This window comes from Meleagris gallopavo, chromosome 4 (genome assembly GCF_905368555.1).
Source record: "Meleagris gallopavo chromosome 4, MGAL_WU_HG_1.1, whole genome shotgun sequence".
Lineage (NCBI taxonomy): Eukaryota > Metazoa > Chordata > Aves > Galliformes > Phasianidae > Meleagris > Meleagris gallopavo.
The window spans coordinates 44,526,816-44,533,426 of NC_139407.1; the positions used below are offsets into that span (position 1 = coordinate 44,526,816).

Consider the following 6,611-nt stretch of genomic DNA (forward strand, 5'->3'; position numbering starts at 1 on the left):
CAAGTCAAAGCAGAAAGAGGATACCAAAGAATCAAAATAAACAAGAAAATCCACCTTGCTGCTAAGGGGCAAACTATTGCCAAACAGGACATTTAATTAAATAAATGTTTTTTGCACCTTAAGTTTAAATTAACCAATTTTCATCCAGCTCATTTTCTTCATACAACACTAGATTCCATAAAGAGTACTATTCAGTTTCTGAAGAATATTCTATTATCATTGACTACAAACAGTTGCCTAGTATTACAGAATTTCTGAAGAAGGGGCACTCATTAGATAATAAAAAGATGCATGTAAACTCTATTAAAAAAATAGTTGATAAATATTTAAGACAAGGAGCATACTCCTTTGAGCCTAAACGGTTAATCTAAAGAGAATAAGTAAATCCAAATTTTGTACTTGTATTAACTGCTTTTCAATTTTCAGAGACAGGTTACTTTATCATTAACTATCTCAAAACCCAATGATTTATCTAGAACTAGCACAATCAGCTTTCACTGGAGGTAGAGGTACTTGACAGTCTCATTTTATACCCTATCCCAGGTGAGATACAATACAGTTGTAATAAAAAATGTGGGGTTTTTGCCACTCTGTGAGTAGGCTGAAAGTAATTTTATGTGCATTTCTTAAAATCAATACACAGATAGACTGAAATTACTTCCACAACTATTATTGACTACCCAAAAATGATAGTTTTTTTTTTTCCTTTTGAGATATCAAGTATCACCCTTAAGATGGAAAAAAAAAATCTTGTATAGCACCGGTGTATTTTTAATACAAATATAACATAACGCTTGTTTTTGTTTTTTTTTTTAAGGGTATAAGAATGAACGTCAATAATTGTTCAAAATCAAAAGAACTTTATTTGACAATATATATTCAAAACTAAGTATCTCAGAGGATGATCATAAGTAGATGCAAAGCACCCAAATTAACAAGGATGTAGTAGAGAACATATGTAAGTATATATAACAAAAAACATATCAGATAATATTTAAAAAGATATCAGAATCAATTATTGTTTAAGTATCAAATTGTAGCACAGAACACAAATCTCAATCATTATCTTGAATTTTTGCTCTATATTCATTTATAAATAATCAGCTTATCCTTTTTCTTCACTGTGAATCATTAATACTAAAAAAACAAACAAACTTTAGTACATTCAATAAAATCCTAAGTCAGTAACTTTCAGCTGGCAGAAAACATCCTGATAAACTGAAAGTAAATGCTGGCTGAGTTACTTGTCTTGCACACTTTCTTAGTGAAACATTTTTGTAAAAGCAATTTCTTCCTTACTGAAAGCCTTTTTAGTTCTACTTTAACTATTCTGCTTTTTGTTCTGTTTATTCAGTTTGCAGTTCTGTATTAAAAGCACTCGAACATCAAGAATAAATATGACTACACAGTGTATTGCTCTGTATCTCTTTAAATTTAGAATTTAAAGCTATCAAGTCATGACAATTTGAATTGTTACAATATATGTCAATGTATATTGATAGGAGCAAAAAAACAAGCTTTTCCACTTCAAATTTAGCTACTTTATTAATCTACTGATTAAGTGAATCTCCTACCAGGCAACAATAGCAGAAGGAAGAAGTCCAATCAGTCCAAGGATTCTCTTCCTAAAGAGAAGACAAACATTACTTGTATCATACCTGGAGCTAAACAAGGTTTTCAAACCAGACAAGCCTAAAATAAAAACTTCTTGATCACATTTAGAATTTTATTGTCCTGCAAGCATAGAAAAATTCTGCTATCTTTTGAAATGCATACCTTTATAGCTCTATACTGGATATCACATATGAGGGGAAAAAATGAAATGAACATGAGAACAGGGAAACAAGCAAATCAAATTGGTGTCTTCAAGGCAGTCACTATATTTTCACAACTTCAAAATATAATCATCAGATTAGATTACTGAATCTTGCTCATCAACAGTAATTGATGCTAATATATATAAAAACATACACATACACACCCATATCAATAATTAAGTGTGATGATTATCATTTTTTGGTGGGAATACATTTAATCCCAGCACCACTCAAGGAATAAGTTATCTGGACATAAAAATTATGCAATTCCAATTTTTTTTTTTCTATTTTCCCTTCCCAATAAAAGTTTAGAAATTCATATGAAATATCCAGCTATGCTAGTTAGTACATATGAGGAGGTGGTACCACCCCATGCATCAGAGTCACCTAACGTCAGCCCGCAGGAAGGGCAGCAATGCTACTGCAAGCCCTTAGAAACTTAACTCAGGACAAGACACTGATGTGTCCTCTCCACAGTCCTCTCTAACTGTAGGATCCAGCTACCGTTCTGTTAAATCATGGCTGAGGCAACAGAAGGAAGAAAAACACCTCTCATACAGCAACCCATTGCCATTGCATGCCCTTGTTAAACCAAAAAGATTTAAATCAATATATGTCAGAAAAGTGATTCTACCCAAGAAGAGAGGATATTAAAAACAAAGATGGCTCTGCTTTGTTCCCGTTAAAGTTGTGCCATCGAGAAGAAAAGGATTCGAAGTCTATAGGGACAGAAATAACGTGTGAGATTTATCCCAAAGAATAGAGCATTCAGCAGGAAGTGACATTCTCATTTCTAATTCATGCTCCCAATACAATTTAAATTCATGCTGTCACACTTTAGATAAGTTACTTGGAGAGATGAGACAAGTTTGAAAACTCTCAGAACCAAACTGAATCTTCCAGCTCAGATAAGTAATTGAAGATAGGTTGTTAAATAAAAAGTTACTCCATCTCACCATCCTTCATATAAATGTGAAAAGCAACCAGATACACCTAACTTTAAGAATCTCTGAATACAATTGCGTGTTTAGTGGGGCCTGAAAATACTGACAAAGTAGAGTCACTTTGACAATTCAGTTGAAGACTGTACTGGTTGAAGAGTAAGTGCTGAACTATTCCAGCTGCTGCAGAATTAAAACCCTAGACATTCAAGGGATATAAATTAAAAAGTCTTCTGACTTTAGGCATCTTCTCAGGCAACAGCTGTGTGAGATTTCTTAGATCTCTTTTTAAGGAGCTCGGTACTTAAATTCCTCTTAAAGCTTGCTTTAGGTATGCAAGTCCCTTATTGGATCTCACCAATAAACTCTCTCTCTCTGTGCATCTGTATATGTCTTTTGCTGGTATTTTCAGGTCTGTTATGCTTTGCCTTCCTTTTATTTTTCATGGGATACTTACTATTTATCCTATCTGTAGCAGCTTTTTTCTATTTGATAGTGCTATCATAATTAGTAAGTGTAATTAAATAACTTTGAGTGCCCTATTTCAGAAGTTAGTTAGAAGAGAGTTAGAATTTCTTGAAAAACCCACACCGCAGTACTGCACAAAAATGCCAGAGATAGCTGTAGCTGTCTAGATCTGATAAGCTTACCTTAACATTGAAGGCCAAGCTGCAAAAGCAACTTTGTTGCAGCTCATGCCAAAAAAAAAAAAAAAAAAAAAAAAAAAAAAAGCTCCAAAAAGTCCACCAAGCAACAAAGAACAAACTGAAACAAAATTGAGTTGCATCTAAGGATTCCTTATTCCTTAGCCACATCTGAAGTGATTCAAAGATCACTAAGGTTTTCAGAAGTTCAAGATTTTCCTAAGTACAGCTTGATATTCTTTCTTATATTTGCTTTTTTTTTTTTTTTTTTTTTTTTTAAGAAAAGGTGTTAATAATCTCTTAGCAGAATAATTCACTCTTAGGAACAATAATGTTTAAAAATTAAAAAAGTATGAATATTATTTTACCTAATTGAATCTCTAACTAGTTTCATTTTGCTGTACATACCCTAGCAAAATTTACAACAGCTGGATAGGTAACTACCTTTAAAGAAATAGAGGGAAAATAGCTGGAAAGCAATTACCACATTTCTGATGAGATAGAGCAACTTTCCTTGGATTAGCTACTTTTTTCTTGGGATGTACGTCAAGAGAGACTGTCAGACACAGCTCTGGATTTCCAGGCATTAAGCTTCAGGTCCACTGCCTGCTACTGCCTGCTCCCTCAGCCTGCATTGGTTTTGCTTCATTTTGTTTACAGTGCTGTTATTTCTGAAAACGTTGACTAAAGATTATTTTATATAATTTACAAGAGGCATAATTAAAGACAACTTAAAACACTATCTTATGGTCATCTTGTATTTAATCAGGCTGCACACACTACGTTTATAAGGAATCGCTTACAGAAACATCAAATCAATAGCTTAAAATCATAAGCAATGTACTTCTACCTCACTGTACTGAAGGCATAACATTTTGTAGGTACCCTCCTGAATGAGGACAACCAAGACTTACACAAGCAGTTGTAAAATTCTGCTCTACAGAAGGCAGGGGAAGGACAATCCCTGGAGTCCTTCTTAGAACAGCCCACACAAACTGTGCAACTGCAGGGATATGTGGTGTTGTCTGAAAGTATTATTTATCTCATCCTACAGTAGGAAAAAAAAAAAACCTTGCATGTGTTATTTTTAATCAAGTGTTGGTGGAACTATGTGTGTTATCTAATCTAGTAAAAAGCTGCAGGTCTTTTATTCCCTGCTTACATAACCATCACATTCTGATAGTAGCACAGTGAAACATGAGAAAATATAGGCTTGAAGGAACAAATGTAACCTAAATATCTAAGTACAACCACAATGGATAATAGCATGGTTTAACAAGGCCTAGTATCTCGCTTCCAAGAGCGATCAAAAATGTGCATCTAAAAATTAGGACAAGGTGAACATACAGTCAAATTTGTCCTCAAGTAATGTGCCACATTCCAGAGATCCGCGTCCTGGGAATTTCCTGACAAGGAAGTGATTAATTTTATATAAGAGATTCTTTACTATGAACTTCTTTCAACACATCTTGGGCCCAACCCTAATGCGCTATGCTCCAAAATCATCTGATATCCAGAGGCTTCCCTACCTGCAACATACTGCTGATGTATTTAACAACATTTTGAGGTCTTCAGTGAAACGCTTCAGTGTCTTTCTGCAATCACACAGGACAAGAAGAAAACTTTTTCTATCTAAATCTCGACAATGTTTTTTGGATGCATGAAGTCCTGAATTTCCAAGAGAAATGAGGGCAACTACGAATGTAGAACAGAATGTGTCACAAACATGAGCAGACAGTAAAGGCTTACAGTGACAGTAAGTACTACTCACATAAAGAATAAGCTGTGAAGGAAGATACTAAAGATAGATTTCTAAAATGGTGGGAGCAGGATAGTGTCAGGCTCCCTATCAACCCATTCATCCATCAAATCCAAACTCTCGTCTGTCACTGTTTTTAATTGATTTGAAGTTGAGGACAATGGAATAAATCTCTGCTCTTCTGCTCTAAGACACCCCAGTTAGCAAAGGTCTATTTTATTCTTGTAATCTGAGAATTAAAAAAAAAAAAAAAAAAAAAGAAGAAGCTGATTTGAGCTGACAATACTGTCCAAATGACCGGTATGAATGTTAACATGTGAACTTTCAAAAAATTCACTGGAAATGGTGAAAAGGGGCTTTTATTTCTACTTTATTATCATCCTAACTCCAGCTTTTCAATGAATTTCCACAACCCCATGAATGTTGCCCTGTTTTTCTGTTTCCATGGGTAATCTAATCTGAAATGAAAACAAAAGTATTGCTCTCTTTGATGCTAATTCACCCTATTTCCTAAAGAGTTTTGTTTGAAATCTCTGCTTGTCTCCCTGAAACCCTGTCCTCATATTTCCTCATAAGCTTAAAAAAGAACCCCAAACCACTGAAACTATCCATGATGATTCAAACCACCCCACCTTATCCCACCACCATTCAAGTCCACACTCCAAGTACCTTTTACTTCAATCTTTCCTGAGGCTGTCACTTCCTAACTCATGTTGACTATTTTAAAGTACAATCATTTTAAGACTGCTATCTCTCCACATTTAAAAGCCATCCACGTTCTCCCTTGATATTTCAACTCCCATAGCATCTTTTATATTTGAGTTCAGGAAGCAGAAAGGCACTGTAAACGCAGAGGACTGGTTTGAGAGGGAACGAGCTCCGAAAACACAGCCGGATGTCACGCCATGGACTCCATGCTTTCTTCAGAACGAACGAACATGTAGAAACGCAAAACATTTCCCCATCAAGACGGGCTGCAGTTACGCTTTGGGCGGAGATCAAGAACTTCCCAAAAGCACTGGGCTCGCTATTTTACGCTCCCAGAAAACTGGAGATGCTCTGCACCAACCGGCAGTTACGGCATTATCTGACCAGCGACCGCATCAGCCGCCATCCTACAGGCACGATACACAGCGAACAAAAACCGTTCGAGAAAATCGGCTGCTCCCCCTCGTACCGCCCCCAGCAGCACTGCTAACGCCCGTCCCTCACCGGAGTTAGAGACGCTCCGAGGGGCGGCAGCACCTATAAGAGCCGCAAGCCGAAGCCGCGGGACCGACCCCTTTCCCAGCAGCCGTCCCCCTTCTTTCCCCCCTCGTCCCGCTCCCCTCCGAGACAGAGCAGGGCTATACCCAACGCTCGCTCCCTAACGGCCGCACGCGCCCCCACGCGAGCCCGCCCCCCCGTTTGACTCACACCCAGTCCGCCCGGCGCCAGCCCCGCCCCTCCC

At 36.9% G+C, this 6,611-nt stretch overlaps 1 protein-coding gene across 4 annotated transcripts in view; it reads right to left on the bottom strand.

The window, feature by feature from the left end:
* Positions 1 to 6,610, bottom strand: part of TRMT9B (tRNA methyltransferase 9B (putative)) — a 102,150-nt gene extending 95,540 nt beyond the window's left edge. For 2 of the 4 annotated variants that reach the window (XM_085223108.1, XM_085223103.1), the window contains exons 1-2: positions 4,932 to 6,561; positions 1,575 to 4,073 (exon numbers count right to left, since the gene is read on the bottom strand). The gene's annotated coding sequence lies outside the window, so the exon portion shown is untranslated. The other 2 variants (XM_085223104.1, XM_085223105.1) reach the window with 2 other exon arrangements.
* Between the last annotated feature and the right edge of the window lies 1 nt (position 6,611).